Source organism: Mus caroli, chromosome 10 (genome assembly GCF_900094665.2).
Source record: "Mus caroli chromosome 10, CAROLI_EIJ_v1.1, whole genome shotgun sequence".
NCBI classification, from domain to species: Eukaryota; Metazoa; Chordata; class Mammalia; order Rodentia; family Muridae; genus Mus; species Mus caroli.
The window spans coordinates 103,349,080-103,369,983 of record NC_034579.1 but is presented as its reverse complement, the minus strand read 5'-3'; the positions used below and the strand labels follow the sequence as shown (position 1 = coordinate 103,369,983).

Below are 20,904 nucleotides of genomic sequence, written 5' to 3'. Positions count from 1 at the left end.
TAGGCTGTCAAGCTTGTGGTGAAACACTTTCGTCTGCTTATGGTAGTTTTCTGTATTCTTAACCATTCCTGCTCGTAATTGTAGGAGTCCTATCCATCTTCTTGCACACACTCCCCTCTGTTTCTTCCTAATTTAGAACCATCTCTTCTCTACACAGGTTGCATGTAGGCAGCAGGAACCTACACTCTTACAGAAGTAGCATAAACCCAATACTCCTCCCTTGTTAGTGATGTAGCTCAGAGCCAAAACATAGCACAATATTCCATGCATACTGGGGAAGGAGTAAGGAGAGAGCACTTTTATAATCCCTCATGTGTTTCTATGTTATTGGCATTTGAACTTTTGTGTTTGTAGTCTTGACCTGGGCTACATGGGATGACCTTATTATGGTATGGCTCAGGACTTGAAGACCTGACCCGAGGCAAGTAGACTTTTTTTTGATGATTTCTTTTTGAAGTTCTACAGTTTTCCTTGGCTTTGAGGTATAAGTCAGTCTTGGGCTAATGATACTGCCATTTAGGCTTGCTCCTCTTCAGAATCCAGCTGCTTCTAGGTGGATAGCACCTCTCTTTCCGGTTCATTGACTTACCTGCTCCATTTCAGGTTTGCTCATCTGAAATGAAAGGTTAGAGGCCGGACTCATCTCCAGCTGTTTGCTATGCAGCAGGAGGCGCACAGATCCTGCAGGCAAGACATATCCGCTACAGCCAGTGACTGAGTATGGTAGGAGTTGCTATTCCCTCAGAGGTAATCCATTAGCCACCAGCTTCCCAATGCCAACTGTGTGCCAAATTTTCACTTAATATCAGCAATAAGGTACATCATTAGCATCCCGTTGCTTTTGTAACAAATTACTACCTATAGTGGTTTAAAGCCACAAAAAAAAAAAATCATTGTTGAATAGTTTAGAGGTCAAAATCCTGAAGCTGTCATGTCAGGAAGGCTGCCTGCCTTCTGGAGAACCAGGACATTTCTCTTCACAGGTATTCTTCTTTCTGGAGGCTACCTACTTTCCTTGGCACATGGTTCCTTTTTCTATTTTTAAATGATTCAGCGTCATCCCCAGTTGTCTCTCTCTCTTGCCTCTGATTGGTCTCTATATCCTCTTCTATGTGGTTTTTATATTTTAAGGGGATACGAGTGATTACCATGTGTCTACCTGGATAACCTTATATTAAGATATGTCACTTAGCTTCTTCTGCAAAGTCCTTGTTGACATGAAAGGTCACATGTTCCAGATACTAGGATGTACACTCCTTTTTTTGGGGGGGGGGTGTCCCATCATTTTGTCTACCCAGATGGTAGCAACTACCAGTGCCAGAATGACAGTAACCATATACAGAACCTTGATACAATGTATCCTGTTTCCCCTCTACTGCAGGTAGCTTGATACTTTTCATCATCTTTACAACTCTAAGTAGGTGGTATTCAGCTTAGCAGCTGAAGGCTCTGTGTCTCACAGGGGTTAAACAACCTGACTAAAACGATGTCATTATTCAGCTGCAGACAAGATTGAAATCCAAGCTGTGTGCTGCGGATTCCCATTCTTGACCCCACTCCACAGTCCCTTAGGGATTAGCTCTGTAGTGCAGGCCAGCTTACATGAAAGAAGTTCTTCCTCCCATTTGCACAGTGTCTGAGAGGGATCAGCAGGATTCCAACAGGATGCTTTTTGACTCAGAGCTGCAGTCATAGATGCTGTTCTCTCTGTGCGCACTGTCCATGCATCTCTCCCCAAGGGTTTGCTTGTAAGGACTGTTTTCTGAGATCTTTGTTTTGTTTCAGACGATTAGGTTGTGCTTACTGTTGAAGTGGGCTGGAGAAGGAAGTATCTTTGGTGATGATTACACAGCTCCGGGGCTCAATAGGTGAAGGCCTTTAGCCTGGAGCCTCTCTGCTCTCTTGTCTTATGAAAGCTGCTTTGCCCACTCAAGTGGAGTTTACTCTTGGCGTGGCTTATTGTACCTGGACTTGACTACTCGCTGCCTGATATGGATGAGAGACACTGAGTAGTGCTGCATTTTAAACACAGACCCTGGGATGGGGAAAGCTCCTGCTTTATGGAACCAGCTACAATTTAGTTACCATAACAACTTGGTAATACTCATTCTGTCTGCTTTACTGCTGGAAAGAGTGATATAAAGCCACCGTTCAGGCTAGCTGAAATGGGCTCTCACTGTATTCTTGTCAGGCATATTGATAAATAGCTGTGTTCCACCATACACATTTCAAAGTCATCACATTGTTTAATGCTGCTGACCTTCCCCTCATCTGTAGCTTGTATAAAGAGAAGCTGCTGGGCTAACAGTTGCTACTGTGATGTTTGTTCATGGGTGTTTCATCTCTAGCTTGTGTGACTGTGTTTAAGACAGTGGCAAAGAATGCAGATGATTAAATCCATATTCTTGGAGGAGAATATCATAGCATTATAATATATTTCAATAATCTACATCCCTTAAATAGCCTTTGAAATAACATTAATTAATCCTATGCAGTGTATCTGACATATCCTGGAAAGGTGAGACTAACACATGGAAGTGGGAATTCTTCTTGTTCAACATTTTGTATGGTATCCATCAACAGCACAATGCTTCCTTGATAATAAATAGCCTTTAGAAGAATTTAAATTTTATGTGTGGGGCATAGCGAGCTGGAGAGAATATGAACAAAATCCTCAATCTTTTTTTTTTTGATTTTTAATATTTTTATTACATATTTTCCTCAATTACATTTCCAATGCTATCCCAAAAGTCCCCCATAGCGCCCCCCCACTTCCCTACCCACCCATTCCCATTCTTTTGGCCCTGGCATTCCCCTATATTGGGGCATATAAAGTTTGCAAGTCCAATGGGCCTCTCTTTCCATTGATGGCCGACTAGGCCATCTTTCGATACATATGCAGCTAGAGACAAGAGCTCCGGGGTTCTGGTTAGTACATCATGTTGTTCCAACAATAGGGTTGCAGATCCCTTTAGCTCCTTGGGTACTTTCTCTAGCTTCTCCATTGGGAGCCCTGTGATACATCTAATAGCTGACTGTGAACATCCACTCCTGTGTTTGCTAGGCCCCGGCATCGTCTCACAAGAGACAGCTATATTTGGGTCCTTTCAGCAAAATCTTGCTAGTGTATGCAATGGTGTCAGCGTTTAGAAGCTGATTATGGGACGGATCCCTGGATACAGCAGTCTCTAAATGGTCCATCCTTTCATCACAGCTACGAACTTTGTCTCTGTAACTCCTTCCCTGGGTGTTTTGTTCCCAATTCTAAGAAGGTGCACAGTGTCCACACTTTGGTCTTCATTCTTCTTGAGTTTCATGCGTTTATCAAATTGTATCTTATATCTTGGGTATCCTAAGTTTTGGGCTAATATCCACTTATCAGTGAATACATATTGTGTGAGTTCTTTTGTGATTGTGTTACTTCACTCAAGATGATGCCCTCCAGGTCCATAGCGAGCTGGAGAGAATATGAACAAAATCCTCAATCTTGATTTTGCTTTATATTTTAGTAGCCAGAAGAATGTTCCTTCTATTTCAGGAGGAATAGTTGATTTTTTGGGGGGGAGTTGTTTAAAAACTAAGAGACTTTGATGATGATCCAATGTTTATTCCCCTTTGTGAGGTATAGACTAGTGTCTTGTGTTCCAAGGCTCTGAAATCTAGCAGTGGAGAAAACAGTTGATTCTCCCCCCCACCCCGCCCCTGCCTCTTCCTCTGCTTTGGGAGATGGGGCCCCTGATCCATGTGAGCATCTGTGACTCTCTCATGGATACAATGGGAAATTATTTTCCCCAATACATTGGGAAGTTATGCTTTAGAGCACTAATCATGAAGTGGAAACCAAAGCTAGATCTTCCTGTTCCATGTAACACACTTGGCAGTAGGCAGCGACTCAGCTAAAGGGGCTGATTCAAGGCTTTGCTCTTTAGTATGTCCTGCTATGCTGTCTCTACCATCTTCCCTGCATCTTATAAATGGCATTTCTTGTGGTATGTGTCACCCAGGATTCCATGCATGCATTTCTTCAAGCAGTTTGCACAGTGTTGTAAACATCCCCTCCTCTATGTATGTGAGGGCAATTCTGAGGGAGAATACCACATCTCTGGAGATGCCTTAAGGGGAGAAGTGACCATCACTTTCAAGGGATGACTAGACAGCAGCCTACCAGTAGTAACTGTATATACACACTGCAAGGTATGTTTTATTTTTGCCATAGTTCATTTAAGAACATTGAAGTAATTATAAAGGGACTCTGGGCATTTTAGACATACTGCAGAACATATTGACATAAGCAGGTTACTCATCTTAAAATTATAAAATTATATCTGAAGAAACAAGTGACTTGGTAATGTTACTAAGGAAAGAACCTAGCTGAAGAAACTGGTCCCCTGGTTCCCTAAGAAGGTCATTGTTTGTCTCACTATATATAAAACCTTTAAAAATAAATTGAAGTCTCCACTGGACTAGGTCATGTAGAGGCCTGATGACCCAGAGAAGGGGGATTCTAGAGGGGTGAGGTATGAGTGGGTAGGGGAGTATTCTCTTAGAGGTGAAGGGGAGGGAGATGAGGTGGAATGTTCATGGAGGGGGAACCAGGAAGGGGGACAAAATTTGAAATGTAACTAAATAAAATAATTAATGAAATATTTAAATAAATAAAATAAATTGAAGCAATGGTATTTGGGCAAGGACCATTACACCCTGTTTGATCACTTGATGAAATCATTTCTTTTACAGCAAGGGTGAAAAATTGGTCTCCATTCTTGTTTGCCCTCTATTGCATTGGCATTATTATTAATTATTGTTGTTGTTATTTTTGTTACGATGATGATGGTGATGAGACTTTCTTCATGAGGAATTGACTACTTCACAATGATTCCTGCATATATCTTTATTCAAGCTATTATTTGGTATTTAGTTGTTTTTTTCTTTTTTCCCAATCCAGAAGAGCAGACAGACAGCACATCTGAGTAACTGAGTAGGCAGAACCCAAGCCTTTCAGGACTCTTAGGCACTCTGAGACTTAGTCCTGGCTGGGCTGGCTTTCTGAGTATTTGACCACAACCCCATGAGTGCTAGTGGTCAGTCTATGTATGTGATTTAGCTGACTCAGGGGCTTTTCTAACTCAGAACAGTGTCTCTGCTCTGTGTTGTCTACTCGTTGCTGTTATTTGTGTAAGGATGTCACTGAATCATGTATTGTTAATCTTTTGTAAAGATTCTGCATGTCCCATCTGTTAGAAATTTATGCTTCTCTTCTCCTTTTAATATTTTCTACATAGACTGACATTTTGGAAAAATATTGTAGCATGTACCATTCTGGTTAGAAAAAATATATAATCTTAAGAAAAGAAGTTGGATGCAAATGGACCCTTCTATCTTGTTTGCCAAAAGAATTATATGCTAGGGCAACTTGATAACAGGACCCTCAATTATAAACTTTAATTTAAATATTTCAAATAATTTTCTTCCTTGCCCATACAAAATTAGACCTAGTGGGAAATGAACAGATAGTAGTCCAAAATGCTATAACGTGTTTTGAAATACTTGGGTATTATGTTTAGGGCGAAAAATAAAAACCCAGCAACTCATATGTATGACAACCGAAGTACTGATTTTGTTTATTTTCAATGAACATAATAACTAGTTTCTTATGCGTATGTAACTTCTAAGAAGGAACTAAAAAGAGCTAGAGAAAGTAGAATATATATAAGACATATTTATCCAATGAAAATACATTTCCTGGTACACAGAACTCAGCTATTTCTTTTAGGAAGGAAATCACATAAAGGCATCTTTAAAAGTCCTTCTTTGCTTCAGAAATTTAACAGTTTTGCACATTTTTTTTTCTTGTAGGTGCCATTATCGCTGTTATGTAGTCCCTGCATGATGTGGTTAAAAAAAATAAGTGTTTATGATGATTAAAATAAGAAAGGAAAAGAAATATAAAATTTGCCTTTTAGAAAATTACCACCCAAGGCTGTGGGCAGACAAAGAAATCATCTATGTTGCTCTGGTAAAGCTATAAAAATGAGGCATGTTGTGGGCACAAACCGGATCAGAGCCTAACGAGAGTCAGTTATAATAAACGCAGGGAGAGATGGTTTGCCTATGTCATTGCATGAGCCTTTTCTTTATTCTGTCTGGCGCTGGACTGAGGTCATTTTGTTGGCATCACCTGATCTTCGGTTAGTAATACGTGTTAGCTTCTCTTTTGTTGTAAACTCTGTGTCGTGGGAGGCTTTGAGGTATGTAAAGACCATATTCTGGGTTCACATGAGGCATGAAGAAACAAAGCAGCTTGGCCTAGGTAGGTTGCTAAAGTACGTTGGGAGGATCTATGACAAACATAGAGCAGTTTGTGAGATGAAACCTCCACTAAATCAGGAAGAACAGACAGGGACCCATCATCTCATGGCTATGTCCTCTGCTCAGAATTTTAGGAGCTACCTCACTAGAGAGAAAGTACAAATTTAGTCCAGTGTAAGGACTGAGACTTTAGCCTTGTGAAAGCTGAGTTAGAAGAAGGTTGCTACTTGGGAGAGTAGGCTTCATCTCTACAATGAATCGTTTCTGCGTATACAAGTTCTGATATTTGTATATACATAGATGTTCATTTATTAGGGACACAGTGGCCACCTTTCTTACATGGGGCAGTAATATTGAAATACTTTGTGGTTACAGAGACCTCACCTAGTGACTTGATCTGGAACATGTTTTAAGTGAACACTGATGTCACTCAAATCTGTCCATTTTTATGACAATAAGTGGCAAAAGTCCCAACTGTTAGTTCACATTTGATTATTTGTCTAGGATATTTTTAAAGTGAGAGTTTCCTTTTTTCTGTGTACCATTGGAGTTACGTTTAACCTCTGTTTCAGACAGCATTGCTACTTTAAAATTTATAATATCAGGCAATGATAGCTCCCAGATTTCTCAGAGCACAGTTATTGATAGGATATACTTAGTATGGAGTGGGTTGAGAACTCTGTGCACATTTGTGCTTTTATGCCATTTCTTTCCATGCCACAGTCCAATCTCAACGATTGTCCTGAGCTGGGTTTGTTTCAGGAATGCTGAAGAACCATTCACTGACCAATTCATCAAAGGAGCGTTGGCCTAGGATTCAGCTGCTGAGAGTGGGTGATGTCAGTCTTCCCCTCTAACAAGTTCTCTGGTAGGCTTCTCAGTCCTAAGAGGTCAGCCCCAAACACAAGAGTAACACTAAATAGGTTCTTTTTAACAGCTTGTAGCTTTAAAAGCTCATAAAACACAACTGTGGATTCTGAAGTTGGAAAAGCACACATGTGCAGATTTCCTGTGAGTGGTTTTCTCTTAGGGGACAGTAAAGCTAAAGATGATAGAAAATGAACCTCTGGTATGAAGGATGCTCTGTAAGGGTTTTCCCAAGGTTAGTGTGGAAGTTCATGTGCCTCAGCATCATCGGAGTATTTCTAACCCGAGGCTGAGTTAATTTCCACTGGAGGCATGGATACTTAGTCTTCATGTTTGGACTTGGATTTGTGAGAAGGTATTAGCTGAACTGCTTTTAAGTATCATTTTTTTTCCTTTGACCCCAATAAGCAAATTGCCCCATATCTTAAAAATCTTTGTAATCAGGATGTGTTTACTTTTTGAGACAGGAGTTGTCTGCATAGCCCTAGCTGTGCTGGAACTCACTCTGTACAGTAGACCAGGCTGATCTTGAATTCAGAGATCTGCCTGCCTCTGCCTCCTGAGGGATGGGATTAAAGACATGCACCACCCAGCAGGTTGTGTTTAATTTTTTAAAGGCAGTATTTTTTAAATTAATTTTTGAGAATTTTATACATGCATACAGAGTATTTGAATCATATTCACTCTTGATTCCACCCTCTAGGTCCAGGATATATTTTGTAACCTGTGATGCCTTTTGGCTATTTGACATTTCTTTTTAATCCTCTTCCCTCCTTTGTGTTTACTTAACACTTTTTTTTTTTTACTTTTTTTTTTTTATAACATAACTTATTTACAACTACTGGCATTGAATATTAAATGAAGTATAGTAAAAATTTTCATGATGCTGAAAATTTATCTTATGATAATTTAAAAATTCTATTTGGGCTTCTGTAATTGTGTATTCTCTAATACACACTCAATCCTTGAACTGTACCTCCATTTTCCCCCATCATAACTGGCACACATTAATGACAAATGAATTGAATGACGCTGTCAGTGCCTATGAGGTATTTGGGGTCCCCAGAATGATGCCCGGCTCAGAATAACCCGGGAAGCACTCACAGAATTGGACTCTGGTACTAGAGAGATGCTCAGAGCTTCCTGTGTGACTAGAACGTCAGAGTCTGGATCCTTAGCGTTCATGTAACTGTCTACCTGTAAGTCTAGTGCTAAGGATGCGGACACAAGGGATCCCCAGAATGAGCTGGCTGGAGTAACTGTCTACCTGTAAGTCTAGTGCTGAGGATGCGGACACAAGGGATCCCCAGAATGAGCTGATTGGAGTAACTGTCTACCTGTAAGTCTAGTGCTGAGGATGCGGACACAAGGGATCCCCAGAATAAGCTGGTTGGAGTAACTGTCTACCTGTAAGTCTAGTGCTGAGGATGCGGACACAAGGGATCCCCAGAATAAGCTGGCTGGATAGCGTAGCTGAATCAACAAGTTATGGTTCACGTGAGACATCCTGCCTCAAAAATCACAGTAGAATGTGATGAAGAAATCACTGCAAATTATAGGTAGGCGTCAATCCTTAACCCACATGTATGTGGGGTCAGGGGATTTGAACTTCAATACTGTTGTTTAGATAGCAATCACTTATACCATGAGCCATCTCTCTAGCCCCAGATGAATATTTTGAATGGTTTCAGTTTTTCTTAATAGTTGAAGTGTTTTATAGTGGGTTTAATGTAACACTGCAGTATAAGCTCAGGAGAGCACCAGCTTTGGCCAGTCTATTGATATAGGCCTATAACATACAAAAATATCATTCACATAGAAGGTCTTTGCTAAATTCCAAATAAATTGATTTGAATACATCCTACCTTCCAGGAAAGAGTAAAAATGTCAGTTTTTTTTTTTAATCTTCTGATTTGGCATGTAGCTTGCATGTTGCACTTTAATCTCCAAGTAGCACAAAGTTAGAGGTTTGGAAGGGAATTTGAAATGATCTAGTTCAGCTTTCCTACCTAGAGCCATTGTGGAAGTATCGTGTACATGGGAATAAGGAAAAGATTTGGTTTTGAAGTTGTCACAGGAAGTGCATGATGGTAACATCAGTGAGGAAGACATACTCCATACATGCTTCCCCTTAGCCTGTTGCTTAGGCCTCTGTTTACAAACAGCTATGGACAATTCTATTACAGTGATCTGTGATGTTAGCTGAGGGGGCACAGAAATGGCTTGTTGATTTGAGAGACCTGGAACCAATTCTTCTGTTGTATTTGCTCAGTCCGTTTCTGTTTCATCTTGTCTGCCAGGGGAAAATAGCCTTGAGATTAGGAGCAGGAAAGGGAAATGAGGTATTTAAACTGCATTTGGTGCCATAGCGAAGGTTCAGAGCGTTTTCTTGGTTCATTTACTGAGCTCCGTTTGATTAAAGCCATATTTTTGGAAGGAAGGATGTAAATACTAGTTACTTAACTTTTGCTGTAGATGCGTTAGCATTGCAGCAAGTAACTGGGTTGCTAATTTATCCTAGAGAATGCCTAGTTACATTCATTGCCATCAAGAATATATATGTGTCAATATATCAAGGATACACACACACACACACAAATGCCTCCTCAGTGAACATTACAGATCACTGTAATATAATTGTCCATAGCACCTTTGTAAACAGAAGCTTAAGCAACAGGCTAAGGGGGAAGCCCTTATGGGTCATGTCTTTCTCACTGATGTCACCATCATGTAATTCCTGTGACAACTTCTAAACCAAGTATTTTACTTATTGCTATATACATATATATACATATATATATATATATATCATATTCCAAAGGTATATATGTATATATATATCGCATATAGAGGAAGTATATACATACATTTATATTTATATTTCTTTTTTCTTGAATTGAGTTGATTGCCTCAGGTTTGACAAGCACAGGTCTTACCTACTTTTCACAGGCTATGTTATTACCCTTCTGCTATCTTTAGATTGATAATTTCTTTTGTTATAAGCAATTTTAAAACTCTGGATGACATGAACCCAGAACTTGAGCATACAAAATGGCTGCAATCCTAGATACCTTTTCTCAAAATAAGTGATGCGTGAATTATGAGACAAGTGATTTTTCTTAACAGTAAACTTTTCTTCAATGTATAGTGATTGAAAATCGCCATTAGTTAGACGATGACAAGTAGTGTGGAGATAACCTTCCAATAACGGAGCTGAGATTTCGTGCTGGAAAGTTTGTCTCATTGTCTATTTAGCATATCGAAATGAGATTTTAAAAATGAGGAATTGTATCATGTGTATTTGTTCCAGCCTGATTCACGTTCATTAAAATATGACAGAGTGCATTGTTTCTTGGAACACTGCCATTGTAAAAATAAAAGTCAATATGTTTCATACTTGCAGAATCTTAGCACTTGTCTACAAAATGCCAAAGGATGACTACCCTAGTACTTCTGGGTGTGGGCAGTGTATTCACAGAAAAATGACATCTATTACCGAAGTGCAAGATCGTGCTCCATCTTAGGGGAATTTCCCAGTTGCAACGATAATTCAATTATGGAAAATGGTTTCTCGACTGGCATATTCTTAGAAGAGGAGTGGGGTCCTGTCTCTGCGTGGAACTGTGTGGTTTTCTCCCTACGATTTTCTCTCACTCAGCTCCTATTCTTTCTCATTCCCCCTCTGGCTTTTCTAACTCTTTCTCTTCAATCATTTTCTCCCTGCCTTGCACTGAGCTATCTGGGCATTACTTAGTCCCACTGGCAGCATAGGGATTTTAATAAGATTGCTGACCTCTGGGCCACAGTGCCTCTTGCCTGCCTGACAGTTGTTAACTCGTGGTGGACTGTGCAGCTCAGAAAATCGAAGGGAGAGAATTCACAGGAGCAACCGAAATGGAAGGTGTCGAAGGCCAGGGACTTCTCTGTCAACACTCTTTTCTTTTTCCAGCTGGATCTCTGGGACTCGGCCGGGGAAAAATTGAGCTGATTCAGAACCAGAGGTCAGGAAAAGGTCGGTAGGTTTATATTCTGCTTTGCCTTTTTAAGTAGGCTTTTTTTTTTTAATTTAGTAATTTGAAGTTAATAGATGGAGTGCAAGGTATAGAGATTTCTAATGTACCCTCTATGTGCACACAAGCTTAAGTCTTCCCCATCATCAATGGTCCCATCAGAATGGTATAGTGTGGTGTACATTCAATGAGTATGAATGGATATAAACTGTATCCATGATAGTAGCATAATATAGAAGAATCTTACTGCTTCCAAAATCCTCTCCTGGCCTTAGATGTCTTTCTCTCTTGCCCGCTCCTTGGTAACCAACGGTATCTCTCTCTCTCCCTGTGAATGTCATATAATTGAACTTATGCAGCATGAAACCTCTTAGGATTGGGGAAAATGGGCATGTTAGTTTTTCATGTGATATTTTAGCTCATTTATTCCCAGTGCTAAATAGTAGCCCATTGTTCGGTTGTGTCATATTTTATTTATTAACCTACTAAAAGAAACTGTAGCCCTTCCCAAGCTTTGATAGCTGCACAATGTGCACATGCTTTCCCTTTTCACAGCCTTCAGTTTTCGTAGATAACAGAGTATAATTTCTCAGTCCTATGATGAGAGTGTATTTATCTTTATAGAAAACTTCCAAGCCATTTTCCAGAATGGCTGCATTATTCTGTATCCCCATCAGTGATAAGGTAGAGTTTCTGTTGTTCTACGTCACTAGAATGGGTTTTGGTCATTCCATCAGGTATGTAGTAGCATCTAGTTGATGTTTTTATCTTGCACTCCCTTGTTGAAACATGCCTGCTTTCATATGCTTATTTACAGCCTGATCATTGTATTTTGTGAGGTTTCTATTAAGGTCTTTAGCCCATTTCTTCATTGAGTTGTTTGTTATTCTGGACTGTTAAAAAATGTGCTTTACTGTTCAGATGACAATCTTCTGTTGAGTATACGCTTTGGAAGTATATTCTCCATGCCTGTGCTTTCCGTGTAGTGTCTTTTCATGAAGCAGAGGTTTCAGAATTGAAGCCCAGCTGCTCCTCAGTTCTTTCGTCCTTACTTACATCATGCTTTTAGAGATGTATAGAAAGGCACTGTGGCACTCCAGGACATCTGCCTCTTTACTCTTATCTCTCTGGTTTTCATACACCTCTCTCCTGTGCACTGTGGCCTCTGATTCAGTTTGTGTCATTTTTGAACACCATGAGGTCGGTCTTTATGAAGGTTTTAAAACAGACAGCTATGCAGTTATTTTTAACTATTTACGGGAGAAAGTGCTTCATTATGTTGCACTTGGGCTTGTCTCACTGGTCACTGTACTCTTTCCATGTGGCGCTATTTCTCTGTCTTGTTCTGGTAGTCAGTCTGACATTTCAACCAGCACCACACCCTGTTGATTTTCCTAGCTTTGCTGTTGTGTATCATTTCTCCCACCCACCCCCATTCTTGAGACAGGATCTTGCATGTGACCCATGTTAGTGTTGAATCGTCTGTCATCCTTGCATACCCTCTGGGATTTTAGGCATATACCATTAAGCACAGATATAGTATACTTTGATTTGTTTGCATCAGACTCCCTTCTTTAATATGACATTGTCTATTTTATGTGGTTTTGGTAGTTCTTTGGATCAAACCTGCGGCCTGAGCACGCTAGAGTAGCACCTTTCCACCAAGCTACATCTCCAGCACATTTGGGACTTCTGCTATTCTAGTTTTGGTCACTTGCTTCACTGAGTTTTTGGCTTGGTGTGTGAAGGAAGAAAGAGGATTTTAAAAAGTACTATATTCCTCCTCTTTCCCTCATTCTGTCCTTAGAGAAAAATTTGCGTCGGAGTCTGATGTTGATGGAGTCGAATCAGTGATAGGATGGAGCCATGGAAAGTGGACTCAAAAGACCAGATGCTAAGAATGTTGGGGCCAATGTTATAGCATTTGAGGGTTGTAGTGATTGTGAGCCTGTTTGAGAAGAACAGTTACCCATTATTAGTACAATTAAGGCACAGCCTGCTCTTTATGTCATGCATTTGCTTAATTTGTGTTTGCACAGGTGAAGACCACTGTGAACCGTAAATTTACTATTTACTATTTCCTAATCTTAGACACATGATACTGTTTTTCAAAATAAAAATTCCATGCTAGATGCTGGTGACCTATGACTTAATATCTAATCCGATGGTGTGAATTCTTTCCTGTATATTGATTTAAACATGAAAATGTATTCACCCGAAACTGATCTTTTGTGAGGTGCTTGTGAATTTTAAGTCGTGGGAATACACAGACCAAGTTCTATTAAATAGGTTGCAGTGCTTGCTGCACGTAGCCATTTGTTATAAAGACCTATGGGGCGTATTGTATATATGATGGTGGAGAGAGTTGATTGTAATGTATTAAGTATTTCCCCTCAGTACAGAATCAAATAGCTAATTCAAAGCAATCAATTTCTGCCTCCTTTTCCTGCTCTGTTCACCTCTCAAATACTTGGCTGGTGTATGTGATTTTTGAAGGAACTTCCTGAAACTATTTTGCACGTGTGTCTGTATTCTAGTTGTTGAATAATGAGAGATCATTGGCCTTATTTGATCTTCCCCTGTGGCCCATCTACCAGTAAAACACAATAACACTTGGTATTGTGTTCCCTTTTGGTAAGACCAACAATGATTTATAGACAGCACATAAATGCACTATATAGGTAGGGCTTGTACAGATTTGATGAATCCACAAATCAGAAACTGCCTTTCTCCCTTCCTACTGTTTAAGCTTTAGCATTGGAGCTGCAAAACAGAGAAAACGGGTCTTCATTTGCACTGACCTATTATGTGATGAAAATACTATGTTGCCTTTCGTCTTTTGAAAAGGTTTCTGCAAAAGCAGTTCTAGAGGCTGCATGTAAATGATTGTGGAGATAGTTTTATTTATCCCAAAAGCAATATCCCCCATGTCAAAGCTTGGGAATTAGATGGCAGGATCAATAACCTGGAAGCCATGTGGGACTTGCTAACATACAAATTAGTGCGTGATGCTTATGAGTTTGATGAGCTTGGAAGGCGGTGTTCTCCTGGCATTTGTTATCATGCAGTTGAATGAATGAAAGAACAATTGGCAACAATGTAACAAAGTGAAATGATACAGTCATGACTTCTAGGATGATAGTGGTGGCAGCTGACATCTTTGTACCAGCTAGTTGTTTGACAGATTTCTACTGCAAATCCTCAGCGTTCTGCATGGTTTGTCTCCTGAAGCAAATATCAGATAAAACTGACTAGGTATTATATATTATTATTATTATTATTATTATATCCCTTTTAAGCACATACTCATGTTCCTTTGATGTTTTATTCTGAAGCTTGGCAAATGGACACCCAGCTGTGTCATTTATTCTCTAAAATGCTCTTTTTGGGTTTCTGTGTGGTGGCATCTACTGTGTCAATTAGTTGAGAATGAATGGCATAATTTATTGATGGGTGGTGATAACTTTCTGACTAGGCTGAGTATTTGGCACCGCAGAACTGAAAGACTTACTAATTGCTTTGACGCATGCTAGCTTTTGCAATCAATGTGTTGTCGGGGCTAGCCTGGGCAGAATTCATTGCCCTGTCGTCAATTTCAGACTGTTTAAATATTCAGTAGGTAGTGTCTCTGGAAACGACAGTCCCCAAGGAGAACAATCCCTGTGTCAGAGGGCACAGGTCTCCCTTCTTCATGACTTTGGGATCACATTTTTTTTCTGTTGTTGTTGTTGTTTTGTTTTGTTATTTTTTATATTGTAAGAAGGAAGGCCAAGCAGTCAGTTTGCATGTGAAGGTCTCACTTTCCAAGGTTACAACTTGCTGAGTCTATCTTTGAGATAGTGGACATTTATCACAGTGTAGCTCTCAAATTCGAAATAGCTGCCGAAGGTATAGCTGGGAGACCATCACAGTCCCGGGGAACAGGGTAATCAATCAGAAGCTGCCACATGATCACTATGGTAACCATCAGACCCCCCTGTCACACTGCAGGCATTATTGAAGGGTAGGTACAATGTTCAGCTCGTCAAGTGTGTGTGATCATAAACCTGTTGACACTAGAGATTTGATACGGAGATATTATTGTCTTTGTGAATTGAAACAGACTATTATCAGACCAAAGTTTTTGGCGGAAACAATATTGCATTTAAAGAAATATTTTGTGATTATAGACTTGAGCTTGTCATTGTCAACCAGCACAATACAATAGCATGTAGCTTTGGCTTTTAAAAGCCAAAGCTAGTGTTAGAAGATTGCACAGTGAGACATTTCCTGCTGAGTTATATATGGACATATGTAATTAACCCCCACATTGATGAAGCCTATGCTATATTTAAACTATATTTAAACAAAAGTTCTATCTGATGCAATGTATTTATACAAAATTGCCAGAAATAAGAGACCTTAGGATAACATTTCCTGATACTTTATTTTAACTATATGGATATAACAGTGTTTTGAGACAGTTTCACATGACAAATAGATTTAGACATTTAGGGAATACCTTGGAAAAACTGTCAACGAATATGTTTTAAAGTAATTAGAATATAAAGTCAGGGCTTTTATAAACAATCTTTTTTTCTAAGGGTGAATTGTGCATCCTCAGAATTGTAATCATAACCACAGGTAAGTGAAAGAATATATTATTTGAGGGCAACATTCATGTTCCACAATGTCTTTCCTGTAATGTGGATTTTCAGCTAAATACACTTATGGTAGAAGGTATGCACATCTAATACACAATTGCTTCCTGTGTTATTTAGACCTAATTCGCACGGAGGAAACCTCTACATGCATTAATATAACAAATCTGTTAGTCTTTTCATGATTATTACTGAATTTTAACATCTTTTCTCCAGCAACCGGGAAGGCCATTGCTAAATGGCAAGGGCAGTAACTATGGCAATCCTCTCGTAAGGGAGGTAAGAAATCATTAGGGTCATAAAGGAGACTTCATTTCTGCCCTCCCTTCCTTTGGTAAGAATGGTCCAGCATGAAATCCTGCAGCACACGCTTCCATCCTTATGTTCTTTTAAATCATCATATCTGAGTATGGATAGGATCGGTCCATTGTTAAGGCTTCTCAGCCATGCTGAAAACACTGGGAGGCAGGAAGGAATGAAGGACGGAGCTTCGAACATCTTCAGGTGTACTGTTGCTGTTTTCATTGGGCCTGGTGCTTGTATATGGGATGGATCCCCGGGTGGGGCAATCATTGGGCCTATTCAGCTACCAGGAAGCTACCAGCATGCTTTATGCATACTTAGCAGGCTTTAGAAAGTTATACCCTCCCACCCCACTTGAGTGACAGGCTACAGCAGGGTCCTGCTGCTACCAGGTGGGGACTGTCTGTCAGCCACGGGCTGTACTGTGGAGTATGAACTAGACCTCTTTCATGCAGGATGCTGAGCAGATGTCAGAGAAGGACCTGTTTGGAACTCTGTATGGGCTGGAATAAAGCAACTGGCTGCAGAGGATAGACCCTTGTAAAAGCAGAGTTACCTGTCACTTCAGTCCCCATTTTCCTTTTTCCATTAGATTCATCCTCCAAGACATTTGATATAGTATTTACATGTAATGAAAATTCTGCCGTATACTATAAAAGAGGGGACTAATACTTCTGGCTCCTTTGCTGTGCTCTACATACATACTCTGGTAGGTATTAATATTGATTCTTATAATCAATCCTGAGGGCGATCAGCAGAGTAGTTAAATGTTTTCCTTGTATTGGCAATGAGGCTGAGCCCAGGAAAGACGACAAAGACCCTCTGAAGGTAGTTGATCTGGGTTTTGTACAAAGTGACCTTTAATGCCAGTGTCTGTGATCTCTACATTTTTCTCATCTATGCATACAAATATACAAAGAGGCGTGACTTCCTGCAGAGTCATTGGTGTGTGGCATGTGTATTTTTGTTTTCACTTTGTAGTTTGCTGTTTCTTTCTGAGGAAGGCATTCAATTTAGTAAACACTTCTAACACGCTGCATGTGAGGTGCTGTATCTGATATTAAGAAAACTCTATCCAAACTCGTATCTATCTTTCAAGCCTTTGGAATTTAGTTTGGTATTACGCTATGTAAGCATCCTGACTGCTAAAGGAAGACCGAGTGAATACCTTTTGGGTAGATGATTTCAGGCTCCATCTTGTAATAACAGCTCTTTGGTTTTGCTTCACTGGCCTCTCAGCACCTGCATCAGCCTGCCCTTGTGAAGCTAAGCAGTGGGTGGGAAGGACCTGGTGTGGAATGGCTACTGCTCTTTTCCAGTTTTACTTGGCAAGAATTTGAGTCGGAAAATAATTAGGTCACAGTCATTTTCACGCAACACCATTGTGTATATTCTATTCAATGTATGCGCGGCACTCATACTAATGGTGTTACATTTAGTTTATCTTTCTTAGCAGAGCTCATATCTTCATTGGACATTTGAAACTAAGTATTATTGTGACCAGTGAGGACACACACAGAAGAGCAAATGAAAGGAAGCTTCGTGAAGCCTGAATCAAGCCTCATGAGCTGTAGTCTCAGCTCTGGCGTCTATGCAAAGAAAAACACATTGATGCACTGAAAAAGCAGATTGAATATTCTAGCTCTGAATATTCTGCAGACACTGGGGAACCCCTGCCTTGCCGATGCTCTGGGCTTGCCTGAATTTGGCTTTGTCACTTGAGAGACACTCCAGGGTTTCTGTATTTCACCTTCCATTGCAGCGCCATGTAGATCTTGTTACCCACAGGTGGACCATTGCTGTGTTTCTCTATGTTCTTTATTTTGACCTTTGAATGGTTAAGATTTTGATTTTGTGCCATCAGCCCTCAACCAGGAACAGCCCACCAGGTAAAGCCTAAATAAACAGCTATTCCATGAAGGTAGGAAGGGAAGGGGTACTCCAGTGTGTCTCAGTTACAACTTCATGTTGTTATCAAGAGTCTTAACATTGCTTTGAGATGAATGCAGTTATTTGATTGACTGAAAGAACTTTTCATTATAAAAAAGGTTTAAATTAGAAACATATTCTGAGGTTATAATTCAATTACAGCACTTCTCCTTTCCCCTCAAATTCTCTCCCCACATCTTCAAATTCATGGCCTCTTTTTTTCACTAATCATTATTGCATGGACACATGCTTGATATTTTAATTGGCAATTGGGAGATTTTGGGAGAGGGGGCAGTCAGTGTCTTCAGGTGTGTACCCACTTCCGAACCTACCAGGCTCCATTGGATAACCCCTCCAAGTTAGGACAAGTCCAAAGATTTCCGGGTACTGTGTTTTAGTTTTCCCTGGTTAAACCCATCGGGTCATGAATCGTAACAAGTGGGGATGTGAGAAAGGAATTCCTAGGGAAGGGTCGAGGAATGAACAGGAATGGGGCACGGGGGAGTCATGAGAGGATCAGAGCGAGAGTAACCAGTGCGTGCACCATATGCATGTTTGAAATTGTTAAAGAACAAATTAAATTAATTAAAATGTATTACAGGTTTCTGTTTTGTAATAGATTCATCTCATGCTGTCAGTTGGCTGTGATCGCCTGCGTTCGCCATGTGCATGTGCGTGTACACTTTTTATTTCAAAGGTTTAGGAATGTGTGTGAGAGGCAGATAAAGTTCCCCAGGCTTTGTTACCTCAGGTAATGCTTGAAGCAGAATTGCTAGAGTCAGGCATGTTTGGTAGGCATTCTGATGGCATTGACGTCCCCTTTTATGAGCCATAATGAATTCAGAACAACAACAGACAGTGACTTGGAGTTCCTGTTTCTGTTAGCTAAAAACTCACTCCCTTACGGAAAGGCTTTATTAACTTGGCTTTCCTTTTTCAAGGGTAAATAAGAATTAACTGTTCACAGAGTCAGGCGAAGATTGCAGGAGGGCTTTGTGTGGAGTCATCATTAGCCCAGTCACACTAGCATGTATATATTCTGCTCCATTGCTTCCTAAGAAGGTTAAACGGAAGAGTGTATCATTCGTGAGTGCTGGAGCTACATGGTCAAAGACTTGGCTCTATATCTTGCACTTTCTTAAGGTAGAAGGTTTTGTTGATGTATTAGCCTTCCTTTTCATCAAGTGTACATTTAGTGATAATGTGCTCTTTGCATGCCTTTAGCTAGATCCCACACATGTTTATGTGGTATAATTTTATTTTGATTTCATTTAATTCAAAATTCATGAGAATTTGTGTTTGCTCAATGGATTATTTTTGCAATGTATTGTTTGAAGATACTTTTCTCTTTCTGTCATCAAAAAGTATACTTTGCAGACTATTAGTTTCTGTGACGTTTTTATATTTTGTGGTCTAGCATGTGCCATACTGTGGTACTATCAACAGGATGCAGTGTTGAAAAGTGGATTAAGAAGAGGCACATTCTCTGTAGTGTTTTAGATTTTCTGCCTTTTTCTGATTACCTGTTTATTTTCCTCTCAGTTTTTGAGGGAGAGAAAGGTTGATGGCTCTGAGTATAGTTATGCTCAAATCTATTTAAATCTATGGTTTTACTAATTTTTATATTTATGTATTTTGGTTAAACATACAATTATTTTCATTTGTCTTATTGTTGAATTGATTTTTTTGATAGTCACAAATGGTTCATTTTTGCCTCCATCTTTTATTTATTTCTTCTGATACACATATTAACTAGTGTGAGTATAGCTACCCAGCTTTCTAAGTTTATATAATGCATCTTATTTTCCAGAGAACATTCATACAATATTTAATATACCTGACTGTATATACTTAACATCATTTAATATATTTGTCAGGACTATATTTCACTTTTAATATTTAAGCCATTCATATTTATTGTAATTACTAACACGTTGGATTTAGATGCCTCAGTCTTCCCATTTGTATCTTCTGCTTTCTTTTTTTTCCCCCTTCTAGTATGTCTTCTTGCCTACTTTGTATGATATGAGTCACTTAGTGTTGTAGATTATTGATTACCTTTGGCTCTGCCTCTCTATAGTAAAGTGATTTCATCTGTTTTAGTCTATGGTATATATACTTGATGTTAGTTTTTGTGTGTGTCTGTGAGGGTGTGGTGGTAATGATGGTGGGATGTGTGGCTTGTGGGGAGGAGAAGCTTATGTGTATATGGTGTGCCAGTGAAGTATGCAGTTACACATGCCCATTCAAATGCCTAGTTACACATGTGCATTCAAGTGCCTGTGGAGGTGAGGGCAGGACACCAATTATCTTTATCCCATTCTCCCTTATTGCATTAGCTCAGTCTCTCACTGAACCATACATCTTCCTCTGGGTTAGCCTGATCTCTCAGAATCAGCCTGTCTCCCCTAACCCTACACACCAAGGTTGGGGCTATAGGCATGCATATCTACCCTTCACTTTTTGTGTGGGTGTTTGGTATTTAAGCTGAGGTCCCCATTCTTGCAGAGTGAGCACTCTTACAAACTGAAAAAATGTGACTTTGGCTATCTACTTAGTCTCCTCTAACTCCATACAGTTTGAATGTTCATTGTCTAAAACGCTTGGGACCTGAAGTGTTTTAGAATGTGGAGCTGATGGATTTTGGAAAATTTGCACAGACTTAATTGGTTGAACGTCTCCTAAAGAGTGTTTCTGATTTCAGGTTTTCTTAAAACTGATATTTAGTCAAGAGTCCTATGCCTTCTCTACTCAAGGTGTTAGAAACTTTTCAATTAAATGAGTGCATGTTTTTAAAAGTTTGAGAAAAATTAATATATTCTATCATCATCATCATCATCAAATTT

General features: G+C 39.6%; 1 protein-coding gene across 2 annotated transcripts in view; it reads left to right on the top strand.

Moving 5' to 3' along the window:
- Positions 1–20,904, top strand: part of Nav3 (neuron navigator 3) — a 737,122-nt gene that overhangs the window by 24,023 nt on the left and 692,195 nt on the right. Inside the window, exon 2 of one of the 2 annotated variants that reach the window (XM_029482744.1) lies at positions 11,126–11,188. The exons of the other annotated variant lie outside the window; for it this stretch is intronic. The gene's annotated coding sequence lies outside the window, so the exon portion shown is untranslated. The remainder of the gene's footprint in view (positions 1–11,125; positions 11,189–20,904) is intronic. 2 annotated transcript variants of the gene reach the window in all.